Source organism: Glycine soja, chromosome 3, assembly GCF_004193775.1.
Source record: "Glycine soja cultivar W05 chromosome 3, ASM419377v2, whole genome shotgun sequence".
NCBI classification, from domain to species: Eukaryota; Viridiplantae; Streptophyta; class Magnoliopsida; order Fabales; family Fabaceae; genus Glycine; species Glycine soja.
Window position 1 is genome coordinate 17,343,285 of NC_041004.1, and position 23,091 is coordinate 17,366,375.

The 23,091-nt window shown below is 36.8% G+C and overlaps 1 non-coding gene across 1 annotated transcript; it reads right to left on the reverse strand.

Moving 5' to 3' along the window:
• Positions 1-361: 361 nt before the first annotated feature.
• On the reverse strand, positions 362-468 carry LOC114407976. Its single transcript, XR_003665779.1, has one exon. It is a non-coding gene; the product is annotated as a small nucleolar RNA R71 (small nucleolar RNA).
• Between the last annotated feature and the right edge of the window lie 22,623 nt (positions 469-23,091).

Below are 23,091 nucleotides of genomic sequence, written 5' to 3' on the forward strand. Positions count from 1 at the left end.
CTGTGAGAGGACTCTAAGGGAAATGGCTGCACCTGATTTCACCTACAAAAGCTTGTGCATCCAATACCCTGATGAGGATGTCCCATATGTTCTTAACACTGGACTGATCCATTTGCTTCCAAAGTTACATGGCCTTGCAGGTGAAGACCCACACAAGCATTTGAAAGAATTCCATATTGTCTGCTCCACCATGAAACCACCAGATGTCCAGGAGGATCACATATTTCTGAAGGCCATTCCTCATTCTTTAGAAGGAGTGGCAAAGGACTGGCTATATTACCTTGCTCCAAGGTCCATCACGAGTTGGGATGACCACAAGAGAGTATTCTTAGAAAACATTTTCCCTGCTTCCAGGACCACGACCATCAAAAAGGATATTTCAGGTATTAGACAACTCAGTGGAGAGAGCCTATATGAATACTGGGAGAGATTTAAAAAATTATGTGCCAGTTGCCCTCACCACCAGATTTCAGAGCAGCTTTTTCTCCAATATTTTTATGAAGGACTCAGCAACATGGAGAGAAGTATGATAGATGCTGCCAGTGGTGGAGCCCTAGGAGACATGACCCCTGCTGAAGCCAGAAATTTAATTGAGAAGATGGCTTCAAACTCCCAGCAATTTAGTGCCAGAAGTGATGTTATTGTCATTAGAGGAGTGCATGAAGTAGCCACGAATTCATCAGGTGAGACTAAGAAGCTTGAAGGTAAACTAGATGCCTTGGTTAACCTGGTAACCCAACTGGCCATGAATCAAAAATCTGCACCTGTTGCCAGACTCTGTGGTTTATGCTCCTCTGCCGAGCACCACACAGACCTTTGACCTTCTGTGCAACAATCTGAAGCAATTGAACAGGCTGAAGCTTATGCTGCAAACATCTACAACAGACCTCCTCAACCTCAACAGCAAAATCAGCCACAACAGAATAATTATGACCTCTTCAGCAACAGGTACAATCCCGGATGGAGGAATCATCCCAACCTTAGATGGTCGAATCCTTCACAACAGCAGCAACAACAACAACAACAACAGACTCATTTTCAAAATGTTGCTGGCCCAAACAGACCATACGCTCCTCCACCAATCCAGCAGCAACAACAACAATAGCCCCAAAAATAGCAAACAGATGAGGCCCCTCCGCAACCTTCCCTTGAAGAACTTGTGAGGCAAATGACTATGCAAAACATGCAGTCTCAGCAAGAGACCAGAGCCTTCATTCAGAGCTTAACTAATTAGATGGGACAGTTGGCTACACAGTTAAATCAACAACAGTCCCAGAATTTTGATAGATTACCTTCTCAATCTGTCCAGAATCCCAAAAATGTGAGTGTCATTACATTGAGGTCAGGAAAGCAATGTCAACGACCTCAACCAGTAGCATCTTCCTCATCCGCCAATGAACCTGCCCAACCTCACTCTACTCCAGAAAAAGATGATGACAAAAATTTAAAGAGTAAGTTACCTAACAATTTCTATGCAAGTGAATCTAAAGAGAAGCAGCATATCCCTCTTCCATTCCCTCCAAGAGCAATTTCCAACAAAAAAATGGAAGAGGCAGAGAAGGAGATCTTGGAAACATTTAGGAAAGTAGAGGTAAACATACCTTTGCTAGATGCAATAAAGCAAATTCCAAGATATGCTAAATTCTTGAAGGAGCTGTGCACTAATAAGCGGAAGCTTAAAGGAAGTGAAAGAATTAGTATGGGCAGAAATGTCTCCGCATTGATTGGTAAATTTGTTCCCCAAATCCCTGAAAAATGTAAAGATCCAGGTACATTCAACATACCTTGTATTATAGGGAACAATAAGTTTGACAATGCCATGCTAGATTTAGGAGCTTCTGTTAGTGTTATGCCTCTGTCTATTTTTAATTCTCTATCTCTAGGTCCTTTGCAGTCAACTGATGTGGTAATTCATTTAGCTAATAGAAGTGTTGCATATCCTGCTAGTTTCATAGAGGATGTCTTAGTTAGAGTTGGTGAGCTGATTTTCCCTGTTGATTTTTATATTTTAAATATGGAGGAGGGATTTTCTAAAGGATCAGTTCCCATCATTCTAGGCAGACCTTTTATGAAAACTGCTAAAACTAAGATAGATGTATATGCAAGCACACTATCTATGGAGTTTGGTGATATAACTGTTCATTTTAATATTCTTGATGCTATGAAACACCCATCTGAAGATCTTTTTGTATTTCGTGTTGAAATAATTGACCATATTGTTGATGAATACATGACTGATCTTCATTCTAATCTACATGCATGTCACTCTTCATGCATTGAATCTGAATTTGTACTTGATCATATGTTTGAATTTGATGCTGAGAGTGAATCTGAATTTGATATTGATTACATGTCTGCTGATGTTTTACCTCTTGAGATTGATTTTATAGAGTCAGATAGAACTAACCATGTTTCAGGAAGTACACATACCTCTGACTTTCTTTATGAGGTACAAGCTGAGAAACCATCTCTTTCTACCACTATCCAACCATCCACACCAGAATTGAAGCCTCTGCCATCAAATTTAAAATATGCTTACTTGGATGATAGCAAAAGTTTTCCAGTAATTATATCTGCCTCCCTTGTTGATGAGAAAGAGGAGAAGTTGTTATCAGTTCTCAAGAAGCATAAGAAGGCTATAGGCTGGACCCTAGCGGACATTCCTGGTATTAGCCCATCCACATGTATGCATCGAATAAATTTAGAAGATGGGGCTAAAGCAGTAAGACAGCCATAGAGAAGACTCAACCTGGTGATTCTTGATGTAGTGAAGAAGAAGGTAACCAAGCTTTTGCAAGCTGGAATCATTTATCCTATCTCTGACAACCAATGGGTGAGTCCCGTCCAGGTAGTTCTAAAGAAAACTGGCCTCACAGTGATAATAAATGAGAAGGAGGAGCTGATTCCTACTCGGGTGCAGAACATTTGGAGAGTATGCATCGACTATAGGAGGCTGAACCAGGTTACCAAAAAGGACCATTTTCCACTGTCATTCATTCATCAGATGCTTGAACGCTTGACAGGTAAATCTCACTACTGTTTCCTTGATGGTTTTTCTGGTTATATGCAAATCACTATTGCTCCTGAGGATCAGGAAATGACAACATTCACCTGCCCCTTCGGCACTTTTGCCTATAGGAGGATGCCTTTCAGCCTATGCAATGCCCCTGGTACCTTCCAGCGGTGCATGATTAGTATTTTTAGTGATTTTTTAGAAAATTTCATAGACGTGTTTATGAATGATTTCACTGTATATGGATCCTCTTTTGATATTTGTTTGCATAGTTTGGAAAAGGTTTTGAATAGATGCACTGAAACTAACCTTGTTCTAAATTTTGAAAAATGTCATTTTATGGTTGAGCAAGGTATAGTTTTAGGCCACATTATTTCCAATAAGGGCATTGAAGTAGATCCTGCAAAAAAATTTGTTATTTCACAATTGCCTTACCCCTCATGCGTGTGAGAGGTTCGATCTTTCCTTGGTCATGCAGGATTCTACAAGCGCTTTATAAGAGATTTTAGCAAGGTAGCCCTTCCACTATCCAACTTGTTGCAAAAGGAGGTGGAGTTTGACTTTAATCATAAATGCAAAAAGGCTTTTGATTGCCTCAAGTGTGCGGTGACTACCACCCCTATCATTCAAGCACCTGATTGGATAGCCCCATTTGAGCTAATGTGTGATGCATCCAATTACACATTGGGGGTTGTCCTTGCTCAAATGATCTCCTTACTTCAACTTACTTCTTTTCCGCCATGACTTCGGGAGTTTTTCTTTTCCTATCTCCTTCTTTGCTTTTATTACAGTTGTCTGATTCTATTTGATGGTTTAATTTCTTTTAATCTTTTAATTGTGCCACATTGAGGACAATGTGTTGTTTAAGTATGGGGGGAGTGTGTTATTTGGTTTCGGTTTTGTTAGTCGTGTTAAATTAGTTTAATTTTGTTTGTTTTGTTGGGTTCTAGTTTAATTTTGTTAGTTTTGTTGTGTTAAATTTGCATGTTTGTCTTTGAATTATAGGATATGTTCAAGTAATGGGTAATTGTTCTGAAAATAAAAGTCTCTTGACATTTTGTGACTTGAAATCCTTGTTTTTCCTTTACATGTAATGATAGTTTTGAAAGCTCAATTTGAAAGTGATAAGTTTACCTTTGTGAGAATTCGAGCCATCCATCATCATAATCTTTTGGTGTGTTTTGCCCCATTGATTGCTTGCACAATAGCCTTGGCTTGATTCTTGTTGATGCTTCCTAATTCACATGCATATTTGGAAATGATTTAGGCAATTTCATTCTTATAAGCTTCTAGCCAAATGGACTTACCTTGAATTAATTCCTTTGATAGCCCCTTTGAGCCTATTTTCCCCTTTCTTTGTTTTGAAGCTCATAACAAGCCTTAAGTGAAAAACCATGATATCACCTTACCCTTAAGGAATTTTGGAGCTTTGAAATTGTTTTGGGAATAAGCTAGGAATAAGTGTGGGGGGTATGCTTCATTGGAAGATATGATTTTTGGCCATGCTTAATGTTTTATTTTTGCCATGCTTGATGTATATATATATTGCCTAGTTCTTTCTTTAATCTTCAATTTCGTACTGTTCAATCAAAAAATAAAAAATAAAAAAAATGAAAAATGAAAAAAAAAAAGAAAAAGAAGAAGATGAAAAGAAGTGAAGTTGAATAAATAAGGTCTTGATATGAGAACTTGATTTGGGAGCCTTGGTTGATTTTGTTGATATTAGAGGGTTTGGGTTTACTACGTGTGCTTAATTTCCACTTATTCCCCATTGCTCCTCTATTCCTTTGGGATTTAGCTACTTATTCCATATTTTTCTTCCCTACCTTGTCCTTGGCCCCATTACAATCTTTAAAGACCTTTTGATCCTCATATGCATGTGTTGTCAAGTCGTTTGTCAATTTTAGAATTTTGCCAAGTGATCGAGGCCGTACCTGAATCAAATAATCATGAAAATGCAGTAACTAGGAAGTGATCCTAGGTCGTTTCCCAACGAGCAATGATAAACCAAATGTTCATAATATACTTGCAGCAATAGTTACGATTGGAGGGGTTTGTTTGTTTTGTGATTTAAAGAATAGAACAAGTAAATTGGAATACGAAACTAATAATATTAAAAACGGTTGTTTCCTCTGATTCAGAAGCCATTCTCTTGTCCTGGGTTATGGAGAATTTGTCCCTAACAGTTAACCACTTAATCCAACCCTATTTCAATTTACTAAGTGAAAATCAACTTAGGGTTGTCAATACGTGATTAGGCAACACATACACCAATTAACCCTTCGTCCATTAAGCATGAACGCAAGTTAGGCTCAAAGGCAATTAATCGAACACGAAGCGTGCACAGATTAATATTAACGAATGTGGGTTAACTGGTGAAGGGAAAACTGTCAGGAAGCCACATTATAAACAAAACCTCAAAGAGAGTTGAGCTTCGTCCTCAAAAGGAAACAACACCAGAATATTTAGCCTTCCATAGATTCAAACAGAAAACGTAAATGAAACTAAAAGCAAAAACGTAAATGAAGCATAAACGTAAATGAAAGCAGAAGAAGAAACAAGAACGAAATTGTAATTAGAAGCAGAAAATGGAAAATTGCATTACTTGAACAGTAGCATTAGAACAAAAAAACATAAAAACCCTCAATAATGCTCTGAATACTAAATAGCCTAACAAAATAGCCTTGCACGAATCCCAAGGCTGCTATTTAAAAAGAGTCACTCAAAGTAACTGGGCCCTATTACATTATTCTGGCCCAAAACGAAATAAACACTGAACCACATAAAATAAAATTGCAATCTCCTAATTAGAAATTTACTAAAGTAAGCACTGCTTAATTTTCCATCTTCAAGTCCACAACCAAAATCCGGATTAAGCCCAATGTTTCATTAATTCCTGAAATTAGATTAAAAACATCAAATTAGGTGAATGAGCCCAAATAATAAAACTACCTAATTAATTTGACAATTAAGACTAATCAGTAATTAAAATGGTGCAAAAAGGGTTTAAGAAATAGAAGAAAATGATGGCACATCACCAAGTCTATGTGGTGTTTGTTTTCATGGGTGCTTCGAGAGTAAACAATAGCCTAGACACTTGAGAGATAGAGTGTATATCTTGTGAGGCTTAATCATTTTTCATTATTGAGCTGATTAACTATTTTGCCATGATTGGGTTGCTTGGATGATTTTTACAAATGTCTTGACTCTTTGGATCTCTTCATGTTAGATGTTACCCATTCCTTTCATTCCTTGATGTTCATTGAGAAATATGTAAATGTTTTTGTTTGTCTCTCATTGATATCCTTGGATTTTGTTCTTTATTTCATTTTGCCCAGGAGTGCAAAAGGCTAAGTATGGGGGGTTTTGATGTGCCATTATTTTCTCCTATTTCTTAACCCTTTTTGCACCATTTTAAATACTGAATAGTCTTAATTGTCAAATTTATTAGGCAGTTTTATTATTTGGGCCCATTCAGTTAATTTGATGTTTTAAATCTAATTTCAAGAATTAATGAAGCATTGGGCTTGAATCTAGAATTGGGCTTGGGCTTGAATCCAGCATTGGGCTTGGACTTGAAGAGGGTAGACTAATTTATTCTACAAAATTATATCTTATCTTATCTTATCTTATCTTATCTAGATATTATTTAGATTTGATCTCATCTAGATATTATTTCATCTAGATCTTATCTTATCTTATCTTATCTAGATTTGATTTGATTTTACTTATGGGCTTGGATTTAAAATAGATTTGTAAGCTTTGGGGCTGAAAAAAACTATATAACAGCACCAAGGTTCTAGTTTAGCTCTCTCTCCTCTTTCTCTTCTATTTTTCGTTTTTAGTTTTAGTCTCTCTTCTCTTTCTCTTTTATTTTCGTTTTTTACAATTCCATTTCAGACTTTTAGTTTTATCAATAAAATTTCATTCTCTATTTGATTAATGGAAGGCTAAGTCCGCAGCGTTGTTTTCTCTTGAGGATCAAGCACAGTTTTCTTTGAGGTTCTATTATTACTGTTAAATTCTGTTCAGTTTTTCCTCTTCACTAATTACTCTGAATTTGTTGCTATTAATTCATGCATGCTTAGTGCTTGATTAATTGTCTCTGCGCTTAATTTATGTTCATGCTTAATGATCGTTTATGAGTAATTGGTGTGTGTGATGCTTAATCACATAATGAATGTTTTATGTTAAATTTTGCTTAGTAATTTAATTTAGGGTTAGATTAAGTGGTTGAACTGATAAAGGATAAATTCTCGCAACCTAGGATAAGAGACTTGCTTGTGAATCAAGGGGAAGCAACGTATTTTAATTTTGATAAATTCTAATTCAATTTTACTCGCTGTTTAATTTACAAAAGCAAACAACCCCCCCCCCCCAATTTGTTACAATTTCCTACTATCTATTATGAACATTTGGTGTATCATTGCTCGTTGAGAAACGACCTAGGATCACTTCCTAGTTACTACATTTTAATATTTATTTGATTCGGGTACGGCCTCAATCACTTTCCTCTTGATGATCCAACTTTCCCATTTCTGTCATAGCATGAGGGTTTTTACCCACTGTGGAATGCAATAGGTGTGGTTGTGGGTGATACTGAGGGCCCTCCAAAGTGCTTTGCAGGGGTATACCACCAACTGCTTGCCCTTCAGTGGCATATCTGAGGCAAGGCTCGAAGTCAGCTAGATTGTGGTAGGGAATTTCATGTGTCTCCCCCATGGTTTGAGAGACATGTGCATGATCAGTTTGGAGTTGTCAGCTCTCGGTGAGTATGGGAGTGGAGTTATTGACATTCTCACTGGGAGTGTACGCCACATTGGGTGGTGTATAGTTGGGAGGAAAGCCATATGGCGGGAAGGCGTTCTTGTTTTGAATTTGCACATAATAGGGGTCGTCCGTACTTCCCAAATCTTTGCCTACCATATTTGAGGTTGGATGATTCATTTGGTTGAGGCCAGATGGGGGCATCGGGTTCACCTTAGCAACAGTGCTGGTAGCGGCAACTGCAACCGCATTGGCTTCCATTATCTTCTTCATGCTCATCATGGCCTCCATGTCGGCCTTCATCTGCTTTTGCACCTCTTCTACTTCACCCATTACTCTAGCTCTAGCACGGGTTCGGTAAGGGCGTCGTAAATCGTGTTCTTTCTTTTTGATAACAATGATTAAGTTCGTTTTCTTTTTCAAGGAAAGAATGTAATGAGCAATGCAACCAATTAAAAGCATGGATATATGTGAATGATACACTGTTGAAGTATTGCGATTTTAGACTGGACATGGGGTTGAATCAATTTAGATTTCATTAAAACAACACGGTCCATCACGTCTTGTCAAAGTGAAATTGGAAAAACATTGACATCAATAGTCCTCAAGTTTTTTTAATTGGCACAACCATGTGTTGGCAGTAGACAAAGAACTGATGTAACCCGATCCATCTTTTGCCCCAATTTGCAAGTTGGTTACTTCCATACTTGACCTTGACTCGATGAAGCTTTTCTAGAAAGCATGAGCTTGGTTCAACCCTATAATCCAAGGAATGGCAATTTCGATCGCCAATACTTCGACAACATTTCATAGAGATGAATGACTTGGGCATACTTATGCTATACACGGCAAATGTAATTTTGAGATGCCCAAAGAAACCTCATTTCCTAGTTAGCCACGCATTAGGTACCATGCTTAATCATTTTGTTTTGTAAAAGAAACAGGTTTATGATCCCAACATGGTTAGCTCAAGGTACCTAACACAAGCAACTAAGAATGCAGTGTGAACTTTCATGCTTCATTTTTTTGTTTTTGTTTTGTAGAGGAAAACGCAAGGATCAATAAAAGGTATGCAAAAAGCATGTAAGATGTAGATGCATAATGATGAAATGACTTATGCAAAATGAAATGCATGAAATGATAAGTGACAAATGCAGGAACGATATGTTCATTATGATGCCATAAAGAGATGCTTATGTGATGCATGATACGAATGCATTTACGGACACGAGAGCCCGGAAAATCATCTCTTCTTACTTGCACATTTGCGGGTGCAATGCCCCATGTGTGCAATTAAGAAGGTGATATGGACCTTCCGGCTTCCCGTGTCAAAAGACGAGACCAACATACAACGCGTGCGTGACAACATGATGCAGACGCGCAAAAGCAACACACGGGGATGTACACAGTATGGCAATATCCACAAATAATCATACAGCAAAGGCATACATGACATTTAGGTTATATGCATGGCAGTGTTTAAAAGGCACGCAGCGTGTTTGCCTCGTGCCCCTATTTTAGGGACCTAAACGAGAGGAACTAAAAGGCTTTTAGTGATAATTCCCAAGGTGGTCATATCTCTCTTGATGGTTTCTAGAGGTATCATCCCCTTCGACAAACATATTGCGGCAGTAGGGACTCCAAGCAACAATATGTTATTAAAGAGAAAAACTCTAGATGAGGTTTCACTGTTATCAAGCAAGTCGGAGACCCAGTATGACCACAAATTCACCTCCACTCCTTATGTTCCCATGGACCCAGGTATAGGGCCCCTTTTCAACTCACCGTGTGTGCAAAAAAGGTGTTGGTGTTGTGTGCATCAAATGAATAAATATCTATCTCATGCATACATTTCAAAAACACACTAAAAGCATCATAGAATTATATACAAGAATGTAAGAGAAATAAAAGGAAACCGACAAAAGAGGAAGTCAGGATATTACAACGAGATTAGAAGGCTTAACTCTCTAAAAACAGTCCCCAGTGGAGTCGCCAACTGTCGTAACCTACCCTTCGGAGGAAGGGCGACACGGGGCTCACAGGTGCGTCTTCCAAGAAAGAAAAATGTGCGGAGTTGCCACCAATGTTTATTCAAGGAAAACGTCAGAAAAACCGGAAAGGTGTGGTCTACGAACTTTAATCGTGAAAGGTTCTAGATTTGTTTTTACGCATGAGGAAGGTATTAGCATCCCACGCGTCTGTCACAAGGGACGGCAACCTTTAATCAAGTGTGCAAATATGACTTCAAAATGTTTTATTTTCCCTTTTTTATGTCTTTTTGTGTTTTTATCTTTTTTGTGTTTTTTGTATTTTTTATCTTTTTGTGGTCGACAAGGTATTAGCATCCCACGCGAGCTGGGTTGCTTCCTCCTTAAGAAATCCAGCTTCCAAAATGTTATGGAAGACCCAAGTTCGAAAATTTGAAAATTGCTATTGGCACCCCCATATTGATAAGTTCACCACCCACTTTTGTAATTTACAGAAAAGTTACAGAAGCTTTACGAAAGCATATAGGACTTGATTTTCTTCTTTTTCCTCTTCCCTTTCAGAAATATCAAGTGAAATATGTTTACCCAAGGTTTTCAGAAATTTTACAGAAGCATTACGGAAGTCCTAGAAGCCATTTTTTAACAAAACGGGGGAGGAGGTTGCCACCCAGCTCGCCCAGGCGAGCTAGGTTGCTTCCACCTTAAGCAAGGAAATGCCCAGAATCCTTTAGAAGGGCCCAGATTTGATAATTACTATTTGCACCCTCCCCCCTCCATTTTACTAAATACACCCCCATTTTGTGTTTTTTTACTGATTTCTTTATGAAACGTTATGAAACTTTACGGATTACGTAATGACATCCATTTTCTTTCCAGAATGTTGCGAAACTTTACGGACCATGCAACCATGCTCTTTTTGACTCCTGGAATGTTGCAGAACTTCATGGATTGCGCAACAATGCTTATTTCTTCCTTCCGGAATATTGTGAAACTTTACAAATTATATCACGATGGGTGTTAAACATTTTGAGTCGCTCAAGAGAAGGTCGCATGCCAACAAATAATGGTCCCCGGACGAAATTAGGGTATGACATAACGCTATCAATTTAGTTGGACAAAAGAATCTTGAGCAAATTGAGTGAATCTTAGCTTTTCTAAGTTAGCAAGTTTCATTGTGTTTGAGCTTATTGTGTAAACACTCTTTGAGTGATTAGAATACATTTTCTATTAAACATTTATTGTTTGTGAAAGCCAGGAATGGCATAGTGACAATAAAATACTTGGGTTTTAATCTTGGAGGGATTAGGGGCAGTGTCAGGAGTGGCCTAAAGAGTACTTGTTGTAGCCAGAAGTGGCATAGAGAATACTTGGTTGTAATAAGAGATTTTATTAATGGAACACTTCAACTTTTATTCATGGGTTTTAGTCTCAGGGGGAGATTAAGGGTAGTGTCATTAGTGGCCTAGAGAGTACTCGTTGTAGCCAGAAGTGGCATAGAGAATACTTCATTGTAAGTTTTGAAGGAGATATGGACATAGCCCAAAAGTTGGGAGAGTATAAAACCACTATTTTTTATTTATTATTTCTATATAATTAGTTTTTTTTCTATAGTTTAATTCTATACTATTGCATCCAAGTTTTGTGAATTGCTTTTTCAGCACAAAGTGATTTCGAACCCCTTGGGCAAAACCTATCATCCATTGATATCTATTTCAGAAAAGCCTTCAAATTTTTTGATAGACGAAGTTTTTATCCATCACTCTATTTAGCCCTCCTATTAGTGTGTTTTAGGTACTTTAATTGGTATCAGAGCTTGGCCTCCATTTGAGCTCTTGTCAAAGTAGAGGAAACAAAATTCCTAAAACAATGGAAGAAGGATTTAATGTGAACAAGCCTCCCATGTTGGAGGGAGCCAACTATGATGACTGGAAGGAAGGGATCATTGCCTTCTTTGAATCCACTCACATTGATATGTGGGATGTTGTAGAAAAGGGCAGTCAGATTCCCCTAGGTGCTCAGAAGAACAAGATCCCCAAGGATAAATGAACGGATGATCATAAATCTAGATTTCTTCTCAACTCACGAGCAAGAAATGCTATGTTGTGTGCTTTATCACAAGAGGAATATTCCAAGGTTGATGGCTACAGAAGTGCCAAACAGATGTGGGACACCTTTGCCATTACCTACGAAGGGTCCTGTGAGACAAAACATAAAAGGTTGAGCCTTCTTATGCGTAAGTATGAACTCTTCAGTTTGGAAGAAGGAATAGATGTCCAAACCATGTTTGGATGTTTCCAAAACATCCTAAACGAGCTTTACTCTCTAGGTAGACATTATGACAATTATGATCACATTGATAAAATCTTACAAAGTTTATCTAGAAAGTGGAGACCGCATGTTACAGCTTTAATAGCCAACAAGAATCTTGATTCAATGACTCTTGAAGAGCTCGTTGGGATTCTTAAACTGCATCAACAAAAGCTTGCTTAAGATGAAGGAACAAAGAAAGGGAAGTCGCTAGCCCTTATGTTTCGAAGACCAAAACACAACACTACATCTAAAGAGTCATTGTCCAAAGCCCTTGCTGTTGATGATGCTTTAGAAGAAGAATTTGATGATGATGACTCTGATGAAGAAGATTGTGAATGTATATCATGCGAGTTTTGATGATGCCAAAAGTTTACTAGATGAGCATGGATTGAATCAAGTAAAAGAACAAGATCAAGAAAATATAAGATAAAGACTTAGTAAATTTGATAAAAGAATCTCAATTTGATAGCTATAGTGTGGCCTCAAAATCTTTACTGTCAAAATTCTTTTATTAAACTTAAATCAGTTCAAAAATCTCTTTTTGAACTGGTAATCAATTACCAGGTTTGTGTAATCGATTACCAGAGAGTTTGTGAAAATGGCATATTGAAATTTTTGAATTGATGAACCAACGACACAAAATTATTTAAATTTTGATCTATGTCATCGATTACAAGTGTCATGTAATCGATTACCAGTGAAAAAGTTTTAGAAAATATTTTGAAAAGACACATCCCTTCAAACTATTTTGAACAAGCACAATGGGTCTATATATATGTGTCCTTACTTCGAAAATAAGAGAATTCTCAGAAAACTTAACTTTCAAAATCTCTCTAAACATATTTGGCCAAACTCTTGCAAATTATTGAGAATTCTTCTAGGAACTTCAAGTTGTATCATCTTCTCTAAAAAGGAGAAATCGTTTTGTTCATCTTATAAAACTCAATTGTAATCAAGAGTTTGTTTGTCTCTTGGTGTGTGAGAAACTCGAACACAAGGGTAAGGGATCCAAGGTGTGTTCAAAGATTGTCAAGGATTTACAAGGATAGTGTAAAATCTCAAGTAGGTTACTTGAGGACTGGACATAGGCACGGAAAGTGGCCAAACCAGTATAAATCGAGTTTGCAATTCTCTCTTCACTTATCTCGTTTATTTTATTGCAATTTACTTTGTCTTGCAAATTTAAAGAACATTGTTAAATTGATTGTTGCTTCTTCTTCTAAATTCTAAATCTATCACATATCATTTAAAAGGGGATTAAAACTTGTTAGTCGAAAAAATTTTAAGGCTTAATGCCCCCCCCCCCTCCCCCCTCTTAAGTTATTGAGGTCATTTGTTCAACAAAGATGACGAGCTAAGTTTGATCACTAGAAAGATCATAAAGATGTGGAAAAACAAGAACTCCTCCAGGTTCAATAGTTCATCCAAAAGATCCTTCCATAAAAAGGAGAGAAATCCAGTCATATGAAGCCATGACACTTCAGGTCGGAAATTCCTGACCTTGAAAAGTTAAAGGATAAGAGGAAGAAATTTGTCAAGTCCAAAACCTCATGAGCACTTAGGAGGACCTGGAAAATTCTTTGTCTGACGATGATAATGAGGAAGAAGCCAACCTATGTCTGATGGTTGATGCCTCCACTGGTAAAACAGAACCAGCACTGGACACAAGTTCAGACGATCAGGATTCCCAGCCTGATGACACCGTCAACTCTGATGGTGAAGAGCTAATCTTCGAATCTAGAGAAGATTTAATTAAAGGGCACAATCATCTACTTTTTATCTCTCCTCACGTCTCTAAATCTTATAGTAAACTAAACAAACATTTTCAACATCTTGAAAGAGAGCATAAGGATCACAAGAAAGGTTCATCAAGCTTATTTAGTTGACTTTGTCTTGGAAACCACCTCAACTAGTGGTGTACAAGACACCTCTATTTGTAAGGAGGTCAAGGCATTTCTGAACAAAAAGGTATCCAATGGATAAAAGATTCTTCTTAAACATTTTCAATACTTGGAAGAAAGGGTGAAATCCTTAACCACAGCTCTTGATGATTCAGAAGAAGAGCGCAAGGAACTACCTCCAAAGATTGAAAAACTCTATAAAGAGATAGAAACCTTCAGAGATAACCTAGGCAAATTTATTTGTGGTCATGAAGCCCTTAAAAAAATTATTAAGGTGCAAAGAAACCCCAAAGACAAATCTAGCCATGGTTTCAAAGGCAAAAAGGTTGTGAATGCTAAAGAAGTCAATGTTTCCTATTTTTATGGAAAAGTGGGTCATAAGGCTCATAAGTGCAAGGACCTCCCTGAAGAGGGCAACCCATCAAAGGGTTTGCCCAGTGCTTATCAGCACCCACAAGCTAACAAGAAAAAAAAGAACCCAAAAAGATTTAGGTACCTGAGAGCAAAATAATTTTTGTTGTAGATCTCCTTGATAGCAGGAAGGAAACACCAATCATGGTACCTAGACAATGGTTGCTCACAACACATGACAGGCAAAAAGTCTATTTTTCAATCCCTTGTAGAAGCAAGCTTCATGATGATGAATCAAGTAGTTTTGATGATGACAAAAAACTCAAAAGAATGATTTCAAGATTGAGCCAACAAGTTCAAGATCAAGATTAATTTCAAGATTCATTAGAAGAAATCAAGAAGATTCAAGATTCAAGAGAATTTGATTTCAAGATTCAAGAAAAGACATCAAGAAGATTGGAGATTCAAGAGAAGATGAATTCAAGATTCAAGAGAAGAAATCAAGAAGCAACATGTCAAGACTTCACAAGGGAAGTATGAAAAGGATTTTTCAAAAACCAAACATAGCACAGTTTTGTTTTACAAAAGAGTTTTCTCAAATTTTTCTAAATTACTAGAGTATTTACTCTCTGGTAATCGATTACCAGTTTCCTGTAATCGATTACCAGTGATAAAATTTGATTTCAAAAAGTTTTTAACTAAATTTGCAATGTTCCAAATGATTTTTAAATTGTGTAATCGATTACAATATATTGGTAATCGATTACCAGTGTATCTGAACATTGAAATTCAAATTCAATTGTGAAAGGTCACATCTTTTCATAAAATGCATTGTGTAATCGATTACATGGTTATGGTAATCGATTACCAGTGACAAGTTTTGAATAAAAGGTCAAGAGATGTAACTCTTGACATAATTTTCTCAAGGTTATAACTCTTCCAATGGTTTTTTTTATCAAACATGAAGAGTCTATAAAAGCAAGACCTTGACTTGCATTCAAACAACTTTTGAGAAAGCTTTAAACCTTTACAACCTTTATGATTCTTTAAGAATTCTTTCCTACTCATATTTCTTCTTCTTCCTTTGCCCAAAAGCTTTTTAAGTTTTCTGTTTTCCAAACCTTGTTCTTCTGTAAGTGAAAATTCTGCAGAAAACAAAAGTGTACTATATCTTTTCATTATTTTCTCCCTTTGCCAAAAAGAATTCAACAAGGACTAATCGCCTGAATTCTTTTTGTGTCACTCTTCTCCCTTTTCCAAAAGAATAGAGGGACTAACCGTCTGAATTCTTTTGTGTCTCCCTTCTCCCTTTCCAAGAGAATTAAAAAGACTAACTGCTTGAGAATTCTTTTGATTCTTCCCATTCCCTTAAACAAAAGATTTCAAAGGACTAACCTCCTGAGATATCTTTTGTTTTCCCTTACAAAGATTCAAAGGACTAACGCCTGAGAATTCTTTGTCTTAACACATTGGAGGGTACATCCTTTGTGGTACAAGTAGAGGGTACATCTACTTGGGTTATTGTAACTGAGAACAAGAGAGGGTACATCTCTTGTGGATCAGTTCAAGTGGAGGGTACATCCACTTGGTTGTTCAAAGAGAACAAGGGAGGGTACATCCCTTGTGGATTTTTGCTTGTAAAGGATTTTACAAGGTTGAAAGAAATCTCAAGAATCGGTGGTTGCTTGGGGACTGGATGTAGGCACGGGTTGTTGCCGAACCAGTACAAAATTCTTGTGTTTGTCTTCTTCTTCCCTACACTTTTTAATTTTCGTTGTGTACTTTACTTTTATGCTTTACTTTTGTTTAAGTTACATAACTTAGTAGTAAAGCCTAACTGAATCTAGTAACATTAAGAAGGATAAGTTTTAATTAGTCAAGGTACATTAATAATTAATTCAACCCCCCCCCTTTTGTGCTCTTCTCTTCCTTCAGAGGGTATTCCACCCTATTCTTCTATTGATAATGTTTTGCTTGTTAAAGGATTGAAACATAATCTATTGAGCATAAGTCAATTATGTGACAGTAGATACAATACCACTCTTCTCTGCTAAGAGACAAGGAAATCTTTATAAGATTAAACTTGGTGATCTGTCCAGTCAAAAGGTATCATGCATACTTTCAATCAAAAAGCATCACTGCGTATGTCATAATAAGTTTGGTCATGCTAGCTTGAGGTTAATCTCAAAGCAATCATATCAAGATGATTTTCCTTGTGAAGCTTGCCAGAAAGGGAAACAAGTAAAAAGTTTTTTTAAAGCCAAAACATGTTATTTCCACTTAGGCCTTTAGAGCTCCTACACCTTAACATGTTTGGATCAACCAGGATTGCATCCTTTCCAGATGCAAATATGGTCTGATTATAGTGGAAAATTATGGGTCAGGTTCCTAACCCATAAGAATAAGTCTTTTGATACCTTTTATAAATTCTATAAAAAGAATCAAAATGAAAAAGGCATTTGTATCTCTTCAATCAAAAGTGACCATTGGGGAGAGTTTGAAAATGATATTTTCAAAAAAAATTGTGAAAAGAATGGTATTCATCACAATTTTTTGACTCTAAGAACACCACCATAGAATGAAGTTATTGAGAGATGAAATAGATCTATTCAAGAAATGGCTAGGACCATGCTTAGTGACCAATCAACCTCCAAGTAATTCTAGGGTGAAGCAGTAAGCAATGCATGTTATTTATAGAACAAAATTTATATTAGGCCAATCTTAAAGAAAACTCCCTATGGATAGTGGAAGGGATGTAAGCCTAACATCTCTTATTTCCACCCATTTGGATGTCAGTGTTTCCTTCTAAACACCAAGGATAACCTTGGAAAGTTTGACTCCGAATGTAATTTTGGAATCTTACTTGGATACTCTAAATTGTCCAAGGCATATAGAGTGTATAACTTCAGAACCTTGACTATGGAAGAGGCCATTCATGAGAGATTTAATTACAATAAGCCTGGCACTACAATGTCAAAGCTGGAAGTGTCTTTTGCATAAATGAAGATAGAGGATATTGTTAAGTCTACTATTGTGTCGAGTCAGAACCAACTTGTGTCTAAGCCTGGCACTACAATGTCAAAGCTGGAAGTGTCTTTTGTATAAATGAAGATAGAGGATATTGTTAAGTCTACTGTTGTGTTGAGTCAGAACCAACTTGTGTCTAACTCACCATTGGACGATTAACCTGAAAAGGTCAGAGAACCAATTGGATGTCTGTTGAGGAAACAACATCTAGAGCCTAGATCATATGTGATCCTATGGACAAAGTCCAGAGAAGGAACTCTCTTAAGAACACAACACTACTATCTGAGATTGAGCAAAAACACATAGATGATATCATGTCTAATTAATACTGGGTCAAAGCAATGGAAGAAGAGCTACACCAGTTTTAGAATAACGATGTATGGGAGCTTGTAGAACTCCCCAAAGGAAAATCTGTTGTTGGAGCAAAGTGGGTGTTTAGAAACAAGTTTGATGAAACATGTAAGGTTGGGAGGAACAAGGCTAAGCTTGTAGCCAAAGGTTACTCACAACAAGATGGTATCTATTATACTAAAACTTTGGCTCCTATTGGTTGTATAGAGGAAATACACATTTTATTGTCCTTTGTTGCCCATCACGGTATGATGCTGCATTAAATGGACGTAAAAAGTGTGTTCCTAAATAGACTAATCAAGGAAGAGGTATATGTGGAACAACCGTTGAGTTTGAGAGTTCTATCTACGCTTATCATGTTTTCAAACTAAACAAAGGCTTGTATGGTTTAAAACAAGCTCCTTAAGCTTGGTATGAAAAGTTAAGTTCATTTTTAACTGGAAATGGCTTTATAAGAGGAAATGCATATACTCTTTTATTTCACAAAGATTATGGTAGTCAATTTCTAATTGTCCAAATATATATGGACTATATCATTTTGAGTCTGGAGAAAAGGAATACAGGTTGTTTGGTTACTGTGATGCGGATTTTGCTGGAGATAGAGTGGAAAGAAAAAGCATCAGTGGAATATGTCACTTCATTGATGGATGCTTGGTCTCTTGGATGAGCAAGAAATATGGGACAATAGCTCTATCCATAGTAGAGGAAAAGTATATATCAACTACAAGTTGTTATTCCTAACTCTTATGGATCAAACATCAACTTGAGGACTACAACTTGTTTGAGAGTAAAATCCATATCCTTCGTGATAATACTGATGCCATAGATCGTTCTAAAAACCCATCATGTGTTCACGTGCCAAACACATAGAAATAAAACATCATTTCCTTAGGTATCACATCTAAAACGATATTGTGGAATTACAATTTGTATCCATAGAAGGTCAACTTGCTAATTTATTTACGAAACCCTTTACTGGGTAGGCTAGTCTCTTTAAGAGAAAGGCTTGGCATGTTACCTGTTGAGTGAGGTTTTAAATCCATGTGTGCAATCATAACACTTCACTAAGCATCCAAAGGACCTATTGTCTAATGAGCTTAGTTATTATCTATCCACTACATACATGTATCCAATATATGAATTGTGGCCACTAGACACAACTTTAGTGAAACACAACATTTTTAGTTCATTTGTGCTAAGTCACCTAAAGTGGGTCAGATCCTATTTGAAAAAGCTCATACTTTGTTAACTTCCCCCCATGATCTCTTTATCTTTCTTCACCCTAAACACTTAATCATCACTATAACCCATCATTATGTTCTTTCACTATCAAAACCTTATGCAAACTCTTCAAATTCTCTCTCCTCTCTCCCATAAATCTCTTTGTAAACTAACCTCTTTTCCTATCAAAAACCCAAAAACTCCTAACCCTAACAATGGCCAAGAAAAAAAACCAACCCCAACTGTCCAAATCGCACCTCATTTCACAAACAATCCTCCCCCTACATCTTCTAAGGATGGTTCCCATGTTCAGATTACCAGACCTACGCTTATGACTATCCTTGCTATACAAGTCACATTGAAGGATAAGGAACGACGAGCTCATGTTGACACTACTACAAAAGCGTGATTCAACATCTTTGAATCTAAGTCGGTTATAAAAAAAACCGATGTAATAAAGCTTGTGGTGGCATTTTTGAAATTAATACCAACTTTTTATAAAACTTAACGATGGTTTTTTAAAATCGCCTTTGATACAAATTTTATGAAGGCAGTTTTATAAAAACCGCCCTTGTTTGTAAGCCTATTACTATGGTTGTTAGAAAAAACCACCTTTGTCTCATTTTTAATTACTTTATTAATTTATGCTTTTCAGTCTTTGGAACGTACATGCCTTTCCATCTCCCTCTCGCCCTTCACCCTACCGTGACCTCCGCAAGCTCGTGATGGACATTCCCCAACCTGTGCTCCATCCCGTCGCTGGTGTTGCTCCCGCACACCACGCACGGGGCCTTCACCAGTGGTAGGAAAATTCCCCCCGCCCTCATCGACACCGAGGGAATTGCCAGTGCAAGAAGAGCCTTGCTGAAGACCAAGTTGTAACCTAACCCTAACGAGGAGCTACCGAGGAGTTTAATGAATTGGTACACCACGCAGTTTCCGAGGTCGGTTTTGATAAAACCCTTGGCGAAGAAGAAAGCGAGGGCGATGAGCCAGGGGATGGGATCACCGAAGCCAGAGAATGAGGCGGCGAAGGGTAGGGTTTTGGTGAGAACGAAAACACCTAACCCTAATATTGCGGAGGCTATGGAGTGATGGAGGCTGCGGAGGCTCTGGCGATTAGAGCGTAGGGTTTTAATATTAAATATTATGTTGAAGTTGCAGTGGAAATCACGGGAGAATTCACTGCTACACTTCTAATAGAAAACTTTCCATTTTTAATTCATCAAGGTACTGATTAGCATTTTCCTTAATGAAATCATCCCAAAAATATTATTTATTTAGTTCAGATTTTATTTCCAATGATTCTTTTGATTCCCATGATATTAGTTTATTTTTTCTTATATTCAAATTTGGAGGAGTTACATTTTCTTCACTGAGTAAATCTATTTTCCAGCATCCTTGTTCCATTAATTTTATCCTGTTACCAGCTCTGCTTTCATTTTTCATGCGAGTTCTTTCGTTCAGTTTGTTGCAACTTTGTACTGAAAAGAAATCTTTGGTATGAATGGGTCAATACTAAGAAGATTAACAGGGAACTGAAAAGGCATGATTTGGTATGCCTTTTTGTTATTCTTGCAAATAACTTTAAACAGTTTCTCAGGAATACCCATATATATCCTTCATATATATCCTTCAATTCCTCTAAAAATTAGAGTCCTTGACTCCTTGGTATGTGTTTGAGCAAACTTCTTGAGGTTGCTTATTTATTAGGAAATAATATAACTTTGTTCAATAAATTATTGACTAAAAGGAAGAATAAAGAAAAGAAAATTTCCTAATATTCCTTTGAATGTGTTGAAATCTGATCCTGACTTTTTATTGAGGAATAGGAGGAAGGTATAGTTTTAACATTGAAGCTTGGATACTGTGTTGAGGGGGCATACAGGTATAGTTTATTTTCATATTAAATACATTTGAGGTTATTTTTGTTCCTTTATGTGCATATTGAATGAGTGTCCAAACACACACCATTAATAGCATCGGGTGATATTTTTTTATATATGACACTATGATCTAAAAGCATTCCCAACTAATTGTATTTATATATAGCATTTTTAATTGAAAGTGTTATTTAATTAAATACAGTTTTATCAAATAATATAGTTTTCAGGACTTATTCCTCAGGTAATGTTCATTATATATATATTCTTTTGCCTTGTATACAACTAGATATGAAGAGAGGAAAATTTTATAAAATCATTTTATTTTCCATTCTTTTTCTTTCTTTCCTTCTCATTTCTTTCTTTTCAATTTTCCTTACTAAACCAAGAACATATTGATGAAATCCTACCCCGCAAGGGCATTGGATAGAAGACTTGAAGTAGATTGGGCCAGAGATGCAAGAGAAGGCCCTAGGGTTCTCATAAGCCATAGGGTACATTTTGGGCCCATGGGATAAGTATGTGCCCACTTATCTTTGTACATATTTGATTAGGATTTTATTTTTGGTCCTTGTATTTAGGGTTCCATAATGTAGGTAGGATACCCTAGAAATGTAAGATTTTTCAGCCCTTGTATTTTAGGGCACCTAGACTAGTTTTTGTATTAGGGGTAGTTTTGTAATTTCACATGCATTAAGTGAATATTTGATGTGGGTGTTGAGAAATAAATTTAATTGAATTGGGAGAAGCCCAATCCAATTAAATTTTAGAGGGGGAGGTGAGCATTTGCTTGCTACACCCCATTGCCACATCATATAGTCACACTTTGTGCATGTCCTTCATGCTTTACATGCCTCATGACACCTAAGCACACTTAGTGAAGAATCTTGGACTTGATCTTGGATTTGTGGGCTGAACCATAGCTAAAATTTACTAATCATAATTAGTGAAATTTTGGCTCCACAAATTCAAGAGAAATTTGAATAGAAATTCAAATTTCCCTCCAATTTTGTGTGACACTTAGGCTATAAATAGAGGTTATGTGTGTGCATTTTTTCAAACTTTGATCATTTGAAAATTAAACTTCAGATTTCAGAGCTCTTTTAGAGCACAAAATTCCGTGCTCTTCTCTTCCTCTCTCTTCATTCATCTCCTTCTTCCTCCAAGCTCTTATCCATGACCTCCTATGGTGGTGAGCTTCTTCTAGACTCATCTTCTCCTTGAAGTGGCGTCTCCTCTCTCTCTTCCTTCTTCATTCCACTGCCATTCATCTTCCAAGAAACAAATGAATCCATTGATGAAGAAGATCCTAGACATACAAGCTCCAATAGAGCTTACACTACATATTATAAATATTTTTCCAACATAATAGCTCACTGACTAATGGCTAAGTTGCGTAGAATATTATAATCCTAAATATAAAATATGGCACCTAACTTGTGATATTGTGTTGGTGGTCTAGACCAGAGTACGTGTGCACTGGAATGCTGACTGAAAAGAGTGGTGTGGAGTTTGTTAGGGAGTTTGTTAGGCCATGCAACATGGTTATTTGGGGAGGGGGAATGTAGAGAGGAGGTGGTTTGTTATTTTGGTTATTGTTGGCTGAGATATAGTTTTCTGGTGGTTCCTTGTAAGAGCTCAGGCTCTCCTTTCTACTTTCATTAATAATATTTGCTTATTTTCTCCTTTCTACTTTCTACTTTCAGGCTCTCCTTGTAAGAGATGAGGACCAATTATTAGAGGAAGTGACTTTTGATAGATGATTTTACATTTATGGAGCTCCAGAACAATTGGAGGTATTCTTATTGTCAAAAGATATAGAAAAATGCTCAAAATATCATTTTTGTATGTTATAGAATATCTTAGAGTATCTTAAATGATTTTCAACTCATGTGAATGAATAAAATAGGTGCTAGGAGAGATTTGCTTCCTTAAGTGAGTCCATCCAGCTCAACTTGGATTAGCTACGGGTCTAGAGTGCCTTCCATGGTTGATGAGTAAGATTTCTCTCTCTTTCTCTTTTTCCTCTGTTTTCCATGGTTGATGAGTAAGAATTCATATCCTAAATTGGGATCCCGTATTTTTCTACTCTTTTAAAAAACATATTATTTATAAAATGAAAATGAAAATATTGTTTTCTCAAATTTAAAGTTTAAGAGCCCAAATAGAAGAGAAAACAATTGTTTACTGTTGAAACGGTGTGGAATGGTGGGAATAATAATCAATTAATCGAATTATTCTTGAATAGTCCTTTTTTTTCTTACTTTTAATTTGCCAAT